Below are 16,451 nucleotides of genomic sequence, written 5' to 3' on the forward strand. Positions count from 1 at the left end.
CGTGGCAAAAGTGGGCAGGTGGGTACAGTGCCCGGGTTCTGTGGGTCAGTGGACAGGAAAGGAACAGTAACTTAGTATTCCAGACACTTTTAGGATGGCAGAAAAAGTGTCAGCTCTTTGGGCAAATAAAATAGCGTGGCAAAAGTGGGCAGGTGGGTATAGTGCCCGGGTTCTGTGGGTACCAGGACAGGAAAGGAATACTAAGTTACTATTCCAGACACTTTTAGGATGGCAGAAAAAGTGTCAGCTCTTTGGGCAAATAAAATAGCGTGGCAAAAGTGGGCAGGTGGGTACAGTGCCCGGGTTTTGTGGGTCAGTGGACAGAAAAGGAACAGTAACTTAGTATTCCAGACATTTTTAGGATGGCAGAAAAAGTGGCAGCTTTTTAGGGAAATAAAATAGCGTGGCAAAAGTGGGCAGGTGGGTACAGTGCCCAGGTTCTGTGGGCACTAGGACAGGAAAGGAAGCCTCACTTTCTATCCCTCCTAATGATGAAATGCAGCAAGGAATTCCCTGAGCTGAGGTACACAGACGCTGCTATCTAAAGCATTTGCACAGACCTGCCTAGCAGCTATGTCTATGAACACCTGTAAATCCGCCCTGAAAAGGGATGAAATAACCATCAATCCCTAATCCCTAGAGCGCTGTGTAGCTTGCACTATGTCTATAGCGCACACAGCAGGATAGGCGGCAGCAGTGTGAGCGGTGACTGTCACCCACACGCACAAAGGAGATAATGGCGGCGACAGGGAAAATGGCCATATTTTATAAGGCAAGGACATGTGACATTCACAGCCTATGACACATGCCCTTGCTTGTCTGGTAAAAATGCACTTAGCTGTGTGTGTGTCTCTGATTGGCTGACATCCTGGCCCGCCCCACTGCACGCGCTCTTAGGAAAAAAAAAAAATGGCGATCGGCATTCTCTCAGCAGTGCACCACAGATCTAAACTGCGTCCCCCCGCACACTATACGCTGAAATTTGATAATAGTGTGAATCACAGTGACTCACACTATTACAGTGAAAAGCCAGCTAGTAACTAGCTAGGCTTTTTGCTGATCGAACCGTTATAGAATGTAACTCAAGCTATCGAGCTTTTAGCAATAAGCTCGCGTTCGAGTTTGAGCACCCCCAAAAATCCCTCGAACATGAAATTGGTGAACCTCGAACATCGAACATCGCTCAACTCTATTTATCACTGTGGAGTCCTGGAATGTTCTCTACTTCGTCCTTTGCTCTGATGAGTTTGTAGATCATCTTTGAATTCCATAAATCTTGTTTGAGACCTCCAAGTTGGTGTTCTCCCATGAACCATACAAGGTCTCCATAGAACCATGATATCGGCCAGTTGTAGGGATAAGGGTAGGAGCTTTCCCACTTGTTCCAATTGAGTCTCCTCCAACGAGGAAGGATGAAGAAGCGTGATATGGACCTGTGCACAGAACCACTTTTGACTGCAGTGTCCAGTGAACGCAATTACAGACGAATGAGGTCCACAGAAGGGTGGGGATATCCAGTATGTCCACTGAGACGGAGGCATTCTACAATCCACCACAATTCCAACAGGCTCGGACAGATGAGATCTCCCAGCGTTACATAGAGCTCCGCTGCAAGATAAAGATGGTTAGTGATAGGAACTTATCATCAGGAACTTATCAGCATCTTCGGGCTCGGTAGTCTTGTGGGAGTAGATGTGATGTCCTGGACTATTCGGGTCATCACAGGGTTCTGCATAATCTTCCACCCCCCCATGCAGGACTCAAACCCCCATGGTTCTGGGTCTCTATCCTGCAGTACTGCCTTCACCAGCATTCACAAATTCTAGATACACTTTGCACCACACCTGTCAGGCACACCAGTGGGCTGCTTAAGCAGGAATAGGGTCACCCACTTAGGGGTCAGGCAGGGAGGTGGGAGGTGTCAATTCAGTTGAGTGGTAGCCCTTGAGCTGTGAGGAGCTCTGAGGAAGCTGGGAGTTGTAGCTCCTAGGGGAGAAGCAAACTAGGTCGCCGATGGTGGTCTGGACCTAGAGGAGTCAGACCCCCGGTCGCAGGGGATTGAGGCTAGTTGCCTGGAACCCATCAAGGAGGATGGTCAGCAGCCTGGTCCTATCACCGATCTGGGACCAAAGGCACGTCGGGGTACAAGGACCCTAGGTCGGGGAGAAGCTTCAGGCGACCCGGCAATTACCTGTGGAGGACAGGGCCTTTATAGACTGTTCCCACCAAGCTCAGAGATCGGGTGAACTAGCACAATGCAACAAGGGGGATAGGGCTTTCCTAGCAAGCGGCCCACTGAAATCCCAAGCGTGAGCTCCTGAGAGCAGGCTCCTTCACTTAGCCACAGCAAGGAGAGGGGCCTGGAAAGCTCCAAGCTACCGGGCCACTACGGACAATCTAAATTTTGTGCCAGGAGGCAGGTTACACACCACCGGCAGTGCTGCAGGGGACGGGACCCGGACGAGCTCCCCTCAAGAAGCAATGGCAGTCAGAGGCTTGGTTTACCCCATTGTCAGCATCTGCTTCATTGCTGCGTGAGTACCCGACTGACCCCTGCACTGCATCCCCGCATCACCATCCAGAGTCCCGGGGCCTACCCCTAACCGTGGAGGGTAACATCATCTTGCTGCCCCACTCCATCACCCTGGGTACTCCCAACAGCAGAAGCGGTACTTCCAATTACCGTACACAACAGGTGGCGTCACGAACTATACCTATACCCTGTAAATAACCGCCTTTCTACATTTGAGTGTGGCCCCTAGCCCCCAGGTCCGGAGACCCTTGAGCTACGAGTAATCACCACCCCCGCATCCGAGCGGTTCGATCCATTGCAGAGGCGGCACATAGATATCGCTGTAAATGTCACTGATGACATTCATTACATTCCCCTTCTGAAGCTGTATGTTTCAGCTTTTGTCTTGCACTTTGTTCAGGGGAATGTGGCCAGTGTGGAGCTTCCTGAAAAGGAATGAGTTATATTTCTCACCCTTCTCCTTGTTCTCTACTTTGGAAAGGAGGGGATTCACTTGGACTCCTCCTCAAAATGAATTTTCAGGCTCTCCTTCGTCTCCTCCGGGTCCTCCCTCATGCCCTAGCCACAGTAAAGAAGTCCTGCAGTAACTACAGCTCGTGTTGCAGTCACCTGAATTTCCTGTTTTTCTCACATCTGTTGTCAACTCTTGGACTGAAAGAAAAAACAAAATTCAGTTTTAACATACTCCCAGCAGTCACAAACGGTTTGGAAACTACTCTTGTAGATCTGACATGTGGGGTAGGTGACTCTAAAGGCTACTTTACACGGTACGACCGATTGTGCAATTTCACAATCGATCGTACCCGCCCCCGTCCTTTTTGCGTCATGGGCAAATCGCTGCCCATGTCGCACAAAGTCAGTAACCCCCCGTCACACATACTTACCTCTCGTGCGACCTCGCTGTGGGAGGCGAACGTCCACTTCTTGGAGTGGGAGGGACGTTCGGCGTCACAGCGACGTCACACGACCGCCAGCCAATGGAAGCAGAGGGGCGGAGATGAGCGGACGTAAACATCCCGGCCACCTCCTTCCTTCACATAGCCGGCGGCGGCCGTGTGACGCAGGTGAGCGGCTGTTCATCGCTCCCGGGGTGTCACACGGAGCGGCGTGTGCTACCCCGGAAACGATGAACAACTAAAATAAACGATATTATGGAACCTAGCGAGCAGTACACGACTCACGATTTGTGAGCGATACTGCGTCGCTAGGAGGTGTCACACAGGCCGGCATCGCCAGCGATGCCGGATGTGCGTCACAAAAACTGTGACCCCGACGATCTATCGCACGATAGATTGTCTGGTGTAAAGCAGCCTTAAGTTCCTCCAGATCTTAAAGAGGACTAACTACCAGGATTTTGCAATATGAAATAAAGGCACTGCCATACAGGCAGTAATATGTGGAATCCAGGTATACCTGCTGTAGAAAGATCCGATGCTTGGTTGCAGAAGTATCTTTAATCAAAGTTGCAGAAATGCACTACACTTCGATTGACGGGTGCAACGGGGGTTGGCATTTGTGGGTCAGGTCCTCGCTGTAAAGTCCTCTTCCAGTGTCCTCTATGACATGCCCCTTTTTATTTATTTGAATATCGCACTGCGCCGTCATTGCTCTTGTTCGCACGTGCGCATTGACACAGTAATTCTATCTTGATTAAAATGGCGCAGGAATCTGTGCATGCGCAAACCACGATCTCCTTTGCTGGGTTTAGGCTCAGTGCACATGATCAGAAGTCCTGGAACTTCCAGTCATGCGCACCAGACCTCTCTGAACCCGAGATGCGTACACCCGGCTTCATAGTGGATATGACTGGAAGTGATGGGACTTCTGCTGGGAAAATTTGTGCAAAACTCCGTGTGACACGCCTGTGATTTCTCATGACAGCAAACGTCACTTATTATACTTTCAGATTGTGTGTTGAGGTTGATAGTTGTACTATTTCCTTTGCTGACTGTTGAATGGCTGATGGCAGTCATACATCATACTTTAGCTGTGACATAGTATAGAACAGATAGAGATTTCCAAAGTACTTTTCATTAAAGTTGTCTAAAACCAACAGTGACTTTCATACTAAATGTCTAACTATTTAATTTAAAGGGGGATTCCTATCACCAAGATAGTATCTCAGAAGTATCCTAGCATGCACTGGGAATTCTCAAATGAGTGATCAGGGGGTGAGAGTGTCGCGGGCGGAGGAGGGGACACTGCGCTCTCCCACTGCTCGGGTCCGGCTGCCGCTGCTGCTGCGGTCGCTGCTGCTCGGTGGCTCGAGCGATGGGCCGGATCCCGGGGACTCGAGCGGCGCTCCTCGCCCGTGAGTGAAAAGGGGTTTGGTTTTGGGGATTTATTGTCCGTGACGCCACCCACGGTTGTGGTGATTTTTGGTAACACCACCGCTGCTCTGTATGGGGATCCCGGGAGCGGTTACAGGGAGCAGCAGAGTTGTTAGTTCTCCCCTCCGTGGGTAGGGGTTGGTTGTCCCGAGGCCCAGTGATGGGGTGGAGGATGAGGGATGGCAGGCCAGGTGCGGGACCTGGTGAGGTGCAGGGTCGCGGGGGGGGCAGCGCTGTGCCGCACGGCACGGTGGTACTCACTCAGGCTGAGACGATGACACTGTTCTCGGTAAAACACACGGCTGGAAAGACGGTTCCCACGGACGGCTGCTGTTGCTTTTCCCCGGTAGGTAACGGTGACTGTCTCTTTTCCTGCACCTATGTTCAATGTTGGTAGCGATGGATTCCCACCGGTAACCCGCTCCCCGACTTGGATATGGGCCTGAGGAGCCCCTCTTTTGCCCGCAGGCGCTGGCCCTGAGAAACTGGTGCCTTGGCGGTGGCGGTGTCTCTCTCATACGGTTGGACTGTTGCCTTCAATCGGGACTTAGTTGTTTGGAGACCCGGAGGTCCCCTTCACTGACGGATTTGGCAAATTCACGGTGACTCCTAGCCTTGCTGGGATCCGAAAGGCCCCTGCCAATGGTGCTGGCTTCTCCTTGTGTACCGGTCCGGTACCGCCGAGCCACCACCCGTCCGCGGTCCTTACGGTAACTCTGATAGGCCACTCCTGCAGACGGTAACCGCCGTCTGCTAACCTTGCTGTCTCGGTCCGGGGCACACACCCGGACCAACTTCAGGCTTTCAAACTGTTACTTTTTCTCTTTCACTACTGTCCCTCCTTCTACTTCAAACTCCAAACCTAATCTGCCTGGTTTTCCTGCCTCCAGGACTTTGAACTCCTTGGTGGGCGGAGACCAACCGCCTGGCTCCACCCCCTGGTGTGGACATCAGCCCCTGGAGGAAGGCAACAAGGATTTCAGGTCTAGCTTAGTTGTGCCTAACCGGGGTGTAGGGTGTGGTGATGCCATTACCTGTGACCCCTGGCTTGTCCAGGGCGTCACATTCCCCCTTAGCAAAATGCAGACTGTCCGCGGGCTGCCCGTCCAACACCGGTTTTATTTTTCTGAAAAAGATAAGAAAACAATACAAGTAGAAGAACATCATCCCACAACGGGAGGCACTTTTCTTAAACGTTATGGTAACAGTTTCAAACGGTTACGGCTTTCCGCTCTCACCCACCCAAGTAACCTGGCCCTGATGCTGCCCCTAAGAAAACAGGCAGCACCCCTTGACCCCAGTCCTGCACCAAGTTACCCGAGCGGGATCTGTCCTTTCCAGGGGACCCACGTCCATGGGGAGCCCCTGGAACCCCCAGAGGGTAGCCACCGGTTCCGATGGTGGCTGGGCCCCAGCCTGCTCCACTGCGGGCCCTCCCTCCAATCTGCCTCTCCGGAGGCGGCAACGGTGGAAGCTGCAACAAACATTTTTATTTACATTCCACAAGTTTGTGGTTGCCCTGCAAGTTCACGGGCTTAAAAACAAAAAAGTGAGCCGGAGTATGAGATGGTATACATGGAACTTGTGAGACCATGTTCACACTGGCCATGAGCAAAAGAGAAACCAAGGAAAAAATTGTGAAAACATACCCTGCTGTAACTAAATAAAAAAACCTTACCATGGGTCTAAAATAGGCCTCAATGTGGCTAAGGGATTTTTTTGTATTCAGTACAAACAGGGAGTGGCCCCCTTCTCAGCGAGCTGGACATTTAATTCTGTGAATCCCCCTGACTGTGTGTGTCCTGTTGGGACCCGGTCGCTCTCAGCCCTTAGCCACATTGAGGCCTATTTTAGACCCATGGTAAGGTTTTAATATTAGAGAGTGTAGGTACTATCCCAACTGGGTACACCTTGACGTTTGGTGGGATAGCTTTATGCTTTTTTTGATCAAAAACAATGTTTACTAAGTACCCTATGTTTATATGCACTATGCTTTTATTTAGTTACAGCAGGGTATGTTTTCACAATTTTTTCCTTGGTTTCTCTTTTGTCTCATGGCCAGTGTGAACATGGTCTCACAAGTTCCATGTATACCATCTCATACTCCGGCTCACTTTTTTGTTTTTATGTAGTTTTTTGTATTCAGTACAAACAGGGAGTGGCCCCCTTCTCAGCGAGCTGGACATTTAATTCTGTGAATCCCCCTGACTGTGTGTGTCCTGTTGGGACCCGGTCGCTCTCAGCCCTTAGCCACATTGAGGCCTATTTTAGACCCATGGTAAGGTTTTAATATTAGAGAGTGTAGGTACTATCCCAACTGGGTACACCTTGACGTTTGGTGGGATAGCTTTATGCTTTTTTTGATCAAAAACAGTGTTTACTAAGTACCCTATGTTTATATGCACTATGCTTTTATTTAGTTACAGCAGGGTATGTTTTCACAATTTTTTCCTTGATTTCTCTTAAGTTCACGGGCTTGTCCATAAGGAGTCCCTTACGCAACTTTTCAATCGGTCCCCACAGGGACAACGGTGCCGGCAACGGCCGGTTTAATCAGCAGGTTAATCAGATGACTTTTCACGGTTTCATTTCTCTTATCATTTTCAAAAACTTTTAACTTTAAAACTTTAAACACACACAGGTGGTCCCAACGGGGACTGTGACAACGGTGCTCCGCTGCCATCACTCAGAGTCCTCGACATCACCTGAGGGAGGGGGTCCGGTGCTCACACGGGCCTCCTGGCTGCCCCTTAACTTTGCATCCAGCGCAAACCACCCCCTCTCTCCACAGTGCCGGGTGTACTGAACCAAGTCGCCCGGCATCAGGTTACGACCGGGGTGCTCTTCTGGCAGGTGAGCATTAACATCCCGCCGGGCTATAAACACTTCGGCCTCCAGGCCCGGTTCATAGATGAATCCATAGCCCCGGCGGACATCAAACCGCCTCACCTTCCCCTCATATAGCGGGCCCCGGACACGGAAGGTCGCTTGTCTCAAGCTCTCCTTCTCCCGTATCGTACGGGCCACCATCTCCGCCTTCCTTCTTTCCCTCTCCTCGATTTTCAGGCCCAACGGTACCGGCTCCCTGTCCCAGTACAGCGCTGCTGCGAGCTCCGGCGCATGGGTCGGGCACCGCGAGACCTTTTGGACACTGCCCACTACTGGTGATCTGAGCGGCAGGTCCCGCGGTGACTTGGCCTTGGACGCCACCTTACAGCGGCAACCCGGCGCATCCTCAGCCGAGGTATGGGGAATGGGCACAGGGGCTTTCCTCTGCTGGGCCTTCGGCACGGAGCGGGCTATCGGCTCCGGTTCGGGGAACTTCTCGGGGGACGCCTCCGGTTCAGGCTTCGGGGCTTTCCACGGCAGCACCTCCGGTTGGCTACGGGCTCCGGCTACAGGTCGGCCCGCCGGGGCGGGCATGCTGGGTATCGCTACCGGTTGCGGTGGTAGCGGGCCTAGTGGCGGGGTCACGGCTTCCGGGACGGGTGGCGAAAGAGGCAGCAGGGTGAGAGGGTTTAGACCGGGTCCCGCAGCCGCGATGACTGGCCCTTCAAGGGCATCGGGGCGTGGGTCACTCACCCTCCCTTCCGCAGCTTCCTCCTCGCGTCTCCGCACGGCCGTTATGACCTCCGCCATGTCGGTCTCCCACTCCTCCATGACGAGCTGCATTTTGACCTGCAGCCTCTGGTAGAGCTGCGCGGTCCGGATCTCCACCCACGCCGCGGTTCCAGGCGCGGGGGCTACGGTGCTTTGGGACGGCATCCACATGTTGCTGGCGGCCTCTCCCAGGAACAAGATGGCTGCAGAGTCCTGGCGTCCCCGCTTTTATAGCCGCGTCTACATGCGATCAGTCACCTTTTCGTCCCCCTTAGCCTCTTTCCGGCTCCTAGTCTATCGGGGCGGGGTTTTGGCCTTCGCGCCTCCACTATTCGAGGAGACGCTCGAGCGGGAACTTTTCGCACCAAAGATGGCGGCTTCTGAAATTTTCTGGCTGGACACCTCCGGCGGTAACAAGGCGCACCTCTACCAGACGGTAGAGCGGTAAGATCCTGTTCATGACGCCAAGTTGTCGCGGACGGAGGAGGGGATGCTGCGCTCTCCCACTGCTCGGGTCCGGCTGCCGCTGCTGCTGTGGCCGCTGCTGCTCGGTGGCTCGAGCGATGGGCCGGATCCCGGGGACTCGAGCGGCGCTCCTCGCCCGTGAGTGAAAAGGGGTTTGGTTTTGGGGATTTATTGTCCGTGACGCCACCCACGGTTGTGGTGATTTTTGGTAACACCACCGCTGCTCTGTATGGGGATCCCGGGAGCGGTGACAGGGAGCAGCAGAGTTGTTAGTTCTCCCCTCCGTGGGTAGGGGTTGGTTGTCCCGGGGCCCAGTGATGGGGTGGAGGATGAGGGATGGCAGGCCAGGTGCGGGGCCTGGTGAGGTGCAGGGTCGCGGGGGGGGGCAGCGCTGTGCCGCACGGCACGGTGGTACTCACTCAGCCTGAGACGATGACACTATTCTCGGTAAAACACACGGCTGGAAAGACGGTTCCCACGGACGGCTGCTGTTGCTTTTCCCCGGTAGGTAACGGTGACTGTCTCTTTTCCTGCACCTATGTTCAATGTTGGTAGCGATGGATTCCCACCGGTAACCCGCTCCCCGACTTGGATATGGGCCGGAGGAGCCCCTCTTTTGCCCGCAGGCGCTGGCCCTGAGAAACTGGTGCCTTGGCGGTGGCGGTGTCTCTCTCATACGGTTGGACTGTTGCCTTCAATCGGGACTTAGTTGTTTGGAGACCCGGAGGTCCCCTTCACTGACGGATTTGGCAAATTCACGGCGACTCCTAGCCTTGCTGGGATCCGAAAGGCCCCTGCCAATGGTGCTGGCTTCTCCTTGTGTACCGGTCCGGTACCGCCGGGCCACCACCCGTCCGCGGTCCTTACGGTAACTCCGATAGGCCACTCCTGCAGATGGTCACCGCCGTCTGCTAACCTTGCTGTCTCGGTCCGGGGCACACACCCGGACCAACTTCAGGCTTTCAAACTGTCACTTTTTCTCTTTCACTACTGTCCCTCGTTCTACTTGAATCTCCAAACCTAATCTGCCTGGTTTTCCTGCCTCCAGGACTTTGAACTCCTTGGTGGGCGGAGACCAACCGCCTGGCTCCACCCCCTGGTGTGGACATCAGCCCCTGGAGGAAGGCAACAAGGATTTCAGGTCTAGCTTAGGTGTGCCTAACCGGGGTGTAGGGTGTGGTGATGCCATTACCTGTGACCCATGGCTTGTCGAGGGCGTCACAAGAGCTGCAGTCACTGTCCCAGTTGCTGTCACCACCCTGAAATGGGATGTCATCAGTAACATCCACTGCTCAATAATGTAAATTGAAAAGGATAGAACAAAATGAATGAAAAAAAAAACTACCACTGTAGTAAGTTTCCTTTACGAGAGGCCATAAATTTGGGTCTTGTTCTTGGGAATATACAGTATACAAGAAATATGAGTCTAATTATTACAAATTATTTTGCAGAGACTTTATGTTGTGTTGTACACTGAAACCCTTAACTTGCATTTAAAGGGGTTATCCGGCTTCTTTTGACTTTTTTTCTATTACCCTATTGGGCTACATTGGGGCAGGTAAGTAGATAGAGAGCACTTACCTGCCCTGCTGTTAGCCCCTCTCCCCTGGCTCAGAGTGGTCATGTGAACGCTCCTGCCGCGATTTTGCTGCTTCCGGTCATTTCATGTCAACATGGGCAGGACCATGTTGACATGCAAATCTGGAACAGCATGTCGCCTCCCTGCTGGGCTGTACAGTGCGATGAACCCCGCCCCCTTCCCTGCACCCTCCCACACATTCCCCCGCACCCCTTACTCTCCCTGCAACCTCCCCCTGCACTGCTGTGGGGTCCATGACCTGGGGGCGGGGCCTGGCGGCGGCTGCAGCTGTGTCAGCTCCAGCACCGGGCCCCCTGCTCAGGATCGCACATTCAAATATACCGGCATCACAGATCACAGATGCCGGTACATTTGAAAGCGCTGATGAGAGGGAGCGCTGCTTCTGATCACTGGTCCCGCTGTCTGTGTCTGACAGATCAGGACAGCGGTGCTGTCACTATTGTGCTGATATGTCCAGACCAGACAGCGGACGAACGTGCAGGAGCAGCGGGGACCGAGGACGGGTGAGTATGTATTCCCTACATGTGTTCCCTATGGGGGTAGGGGGGTCGGTACAGAGCGCTGTGTGTGTGTGTGTGTGTGGTGCAGAGCCCTGTGTGTGCGGTGCAGAGCCCTGTGTGTGCGGTGCAGAGCCCTATGTGTGTGCGGTGCAGAGCCCTGTGTGTGTGTGGTGTAGAGCTCTATGTATGTGTGCGGTGCAGAGCCCTATGTGTGTGTGTGGTGTGCAGAGCGCTATGTGTGTGTGCGGTGCAGAGTCCGATGTGCGTGTGCGGTGCAGAGTCCGATGTGCGAGTGCGGTGCAGAGCCATATGTGTGTGTGCGGTGCAGAGCCATATGTGTGCGTGTGCGGTGCAGAGTCCAATGTGCATGTGCGGTGCAGAGTCCGATGTGCGTGTGTGGTGCAGAGCCATATGTGCGTGTGCAGTGCAGAGCCATATGTGTGCATGTGCGGTGCAGAGCCATATGTGTGCATGTGCGGTGCAGAGTCCGATGTGCGTGTGTGGTGCAGAGTCCGATGTGCGTGTGCGGTGCAGAGCTGTATGTGCGTGTGCAGTGCAGAGCCATATGTGTGCGTGTGCAGTGCAGAGTCCAATGTGCGTGTGCGGTGCAGAGTCCGATGTGCATGTGCGGTGCAGAGTCCGATGTGCGTCTGCGGTGCAGAGTCCGATGTGCGTGTGCGGTGCAGAGTCCGATGTGCGTGTGCGGTGCAGAGTCCGATGTGTGTGTGCGGTGCAGAGTCCAATGTGCGGTGCAGAGTCCGATGTGCGTGTGCAGTGCAGAGCCACATGTGCGTGTGCGGTGCAGAGCCATATGTGCGTGTGCGGTGCAGAGCCATATGTGTGCGTGTACGGTGCAGAGCCATATGTGTGCGTGTGCGGTGCAGAGTCCGATGTGCGTGTGCGGTGCAGAGTCCGATGTGCGTGTGCGGTGCAGAGCCATATGTGCGTGTTCGGTGCAGAGCCATATGTGCCTGCGCGGTGCAGAGCCATATGTGCGTGTGCGGTGCAGAGCCATATGTGCGTGTGCGGTGCAGAGCCATATGTGCGTGTGCGGTGCAGAGTCTGACGTGCGTGTGCGGGGCAGAGTCCGATGTGCGTGTGCGGGGAAGAGTCCGATGTGCGTGTGCGGTGCAGAGTCCGATGTGCAGTGCAGAGTCCGATGTGCGTGTGCGGTGTAGAGCCATATGTGCATGTGCGGTGCAGAGCCATATGTGCCTGTGCAGTGCAGAGCCATATGTGCGTGTGTGGTGCAGAGCCATATGTGCGTGTGCGGTGCAGAGCCATATGTGCGTGTGTGGTGCAGAGTCCGATGTGCGTCTGCGGTGCAGAGTCCGATGTGCGTGTGTGGAGCAGAGTCCGATGTGCGTGTGTGTGGTGCAGAACCATATGTGCGTGTGTGTGGTGCAGAGCCATATATGCGTGTGTGTGGTGCAGAGCCAGATTTTTGTGTGCGGTGCAGAGCCCGATGTGCTTGTGGTGTGCAGAGCCCGATGTGGTGTGGGGTGCAGAGTCCGATGTGGTGTGGGGTGCAGAGCCTGATGTGGTGTGGGGTGCAGGGCCCGATGTGGTGTGGGGTGCAGGGCCCGATGTGGTGTAGGGTGCAGAGCCCGATGTGGTGTGGGGTGCAGAGCCTGATGTGGGGCTGTTATTTGCAATGCTGTAGTCATACCAGGTCAGGTGCTGGGCAGAATACTGACAGGGAATGTGTGTGCTGGGGGCGGGCAGGGGGCGAGGCTGGACACTGGGGTGGGGCTGGACACTGAGGCGGTGCCAGCTCTGACTGAGGTTTGGCACAGGAAGTGGTCAGTTTGCTGGAGCTGAATGTAAACAGAGCGCTGCAGAGAATAAATGGTGAATTCAAGAGGAACAAAAGTTGGAAAACAAAAAATAACAATGTAGGGGTGTTTTATATGACAATACAGCACAGATTAGCTTACCAAAAATTTTTGAGTTTATGTTGGACAACCCCTTTAAAGATCACTATTTTTTAATATTCAGGTCATTATGAATTAGATGATGAAACAGCAACTTTCCATTGGACATTGTCACATTTATTTTGACAAACTCTTTTGTGAAGACCCCTTTTTAATCTTGTATTTTTGGAACCAAAGCCTCATGACACTGAGCACAAGCCACTGGAATGTGGTGTTGATATAGGCTGACAGCTCTGATGTAGACAGAAGGTTTTTAGGATTGAGATAATCAGATTGTGCTCCAAAATATTAAATAAATTGTGATATATTATGTACATCTTATTAAATAAAAAAGAATGACAGCAACATTACAGGCCAGTGTAATATGCTCAGACTCCAGATCAAAAAGAATGGCCAGCATATAGATATTAGAAGATACTGTAATGTTTCACCATACAGCTGGATCACATTTAAAGAATACTTCACATTTACTCCTGTCTTCTTCATGTCAGCAGCTGCTCTAGATCAGTATCCTATCTGGCTCAAATGGCCCAAGCGATATAATTCACGTCAAAAATTGATTGCTGAAAATAAAACCAAGAAAAATGAAGCCAAATTAATGCTTTATATCAAGTTGCTTGCACTAAAACAAACTTAGGCCATGAAACCTGTGAAATGTGACGATTATCCCTTTAAAAAGGCCATTATCAGGACTGACAGCCTAAATTAGTTAAGGATTAAAGGGAACCTGTCACCACTTTTTCGGCCTATAAGCTGCGGCCACCACCACTGGGCACTTATATACATCATTCTAACATGCTGTATGTAAAAGCTCAGGCTGCTGTGTAGAACATAAAAAACACTTCATAATACTCACCTAGAAGATCGCTCCGGTGCACAACAGTCAGATGGGTGGCACCGCTCTTCGGGACCGGCACCTCCCCTTTCGGCCATTTAGGTGTTCCTTCTTCTGAAGCTGGCGTGCATGACGCGTCCTACGTCATACACAGGCGCCGGCATTGAGGTCCCGCGCAGGCGCACTACAATACTTTGATCTGTCCTTTCTTCAACTCTACATACAAGTGTTTGCTTTGACTGAGGTCTATGGATTGTGGAGCCAATCCAATACCTCTACTTCATTGTCATTTAACAATTTATTTGCCAATCAGAGCCTAATCTTTTGCTTTATGTTTCATCACTCCAAATCATCTATTTCTAATTTTCTACTGTCCACTTTTCGTGCTTTTTTGCAAAGTCGAGCTGACGCTTTTTGAGATATTGAGATCGAGACTTCTTGCACATTTGTGTTATCACAATTGTGAAGCATATGAGCCACCCCCACTGTCGTGTTTGTCGCTCCAGAACTGATAGACCTTGTGATAATCAGACTTATGAAAAGTGATGGGCAAAACCCCCGAGTTCGGGTTCCGAGATAACGCGAACTTGCATCCGAGACTTTACAGTTATGGGATGGGGTGGGGGGGTAATGTAAAATAAAGAATATAGTCAATAATAAACATTGTCATTATACTTACAGGTCCCACGATGCATCCCACAGACCCGCTCAGCCGCTATCTCCCAGCCAATTCTTCCGGGTCCGATCATTAACTTCCGATTAACTCGGGTGAACCCTGACGTAACCGCGAACATATGTACATATGTATATGTATACAATATATAGTTGTATAAAAATAAATAAGTAATTTAAAAAAATGAAGTATGAAGTAGCGCTCCGCAATATTTTTGATTCTCAGCGCAGATAAACGGATGGCTACGGGCTGCCACCCCCATCTGCCTGGCTTTACCTTGGCTGGCAATCAAAATACAGGGAAGCCCATTAAATTTAATTATTTAAAAAAATAATGTAAAAAAAAATTAGTGGGCTCCCAACGTATCTTGATTGCTAGTCAGGTAAAACTAGGCATCTGGGGGCTGGGATTCTTAGCGTGGTAAGGCCCAAGCATTCTGGCCCCCCCCCAAAAAAATTGCAGCCCACAGCCACCCCAGTAAATGGCACATTGTTTCTTAGTGCCATTTCTAGGCTCTTTACCCAGCTTCTCCAGCGACCCTGATGATGGTGGCACACTGGGTAATAGAGGGGTTAATACCAGCTTTGTATTCTCAGCTGGTACTAAGCCCAAAATTCATGGTGTCAAGCCAAATTAGACATGGCCACCATGAATTTCTAGTAAACCGTAAAAAAAAACCACAACACATAGAAATTTTTTTATTAGAAATAAAACAAAAAAAACAATCAATACAACATCTTTCTTATAAAAATAACCCTTAGTCCACAGGTAGAGCATTGTGAGCTTTGCTTCATCGTTCTGTAAAGACAAGTGTCTCTACAGAGTGAGAAGCAGAGAGAGCCATGTCAGCTCTGCTTCATCGCTCTGTACAGACCAAGAAGCAGGCTGACTTTGAGGGTATGAGTCCACTTGCGTCTCGCATTGCATCACCCCACATGGCCTGAGACTCTCCGGACAGGGGCGTGTTATGATTCAGTGACCGAGGAGGATCAGAAAAAGGACAAAAACTGGGAAACCCAAAAAACAACCAGAGTGGCTGGAACCTTAATGGACTGCAGACCTAATACTGACACACAACTAGAAGTAGCCGTGGGGCGTGCCTACAATGACCTGGTCGCCTCGACACAGCTGGAGAACTAAATATTCTTACAGAGGGAAATATTAGAAAAGCTAATCTGCCTCAGAGTAGTCCCCAAAGATATAGATAGCTTCCCACATGTAAAGACTACGGTGATATAAGAAAACACAATACATAGCTAGAGAACAGATTTAGCAAATATGAGGCCCAAATTATCTTCATTGGAAAGGATAGAAAAGAGGACTGACTGCAACCATAAAAACCCTAGTAAATACCAGCATGCCTGATATGGAAAAATACTGAGCCTACATAGGCTCTCCCCCACTATATCAGTACTCTGGTGTTACTGGGATCCAAGAAAAACACTGATATAGGGGAGGGGCTAAATTTTTTACCAAGCATGACAAAATACAATACATGGCAGAACATGGAGCAAGGTACACAGACATTCCCATCAGGGAATGATCCAGCTCCACCAAGAACTCCACACAGGCAAAATAACAAAGTGGAAACCATAAGAAGAGGTACAAAGACCAACTTATCTGACAGGAGTTCTGGTAGACACAGAGAAAAGGGCTGGTTTCAGAATGTCCTTAGCACACAGGAGATACATTGAGCAACGGCAAAGAACGGGAGGAAACTACTCAGTTATATAGGTCCAATCCGAATGGCTTGATTGAAAATCCTCCTCAGCTGGCTGGTTCCCATTCAGCAAGTCAACTGCACTACCAGCATTGACCACAATAGGGAGCCCCAAACTGCAATCTAATTCAAATGTATTCACAACAGGGACGGCTCATCTGCATGGAAAAACATGCAGCCGACCCGCTCCTGTCAAGAGAGTGTACGCCGTGCCGGGTGATGCGATGCGAGACTTGCACAGTGACAGACAAAGTTCAATTG

Source organism: Anomaloglossus baeobatrachus, chromosome 3 (assembly GCF_048569485.1).
Source record: "Anomaloglossus baeobatrachus isolate aAnoBae1 chromosome 3, aAnoBae1.hap1, whole genome shotgun sequence".
Lineage (NCBI taxonomy): Eukaryota > Metazoa > Chordata > Amphibia > Anura > Aromobatidae > Anomaloglossus > Anomaloglossus baeobatrachus.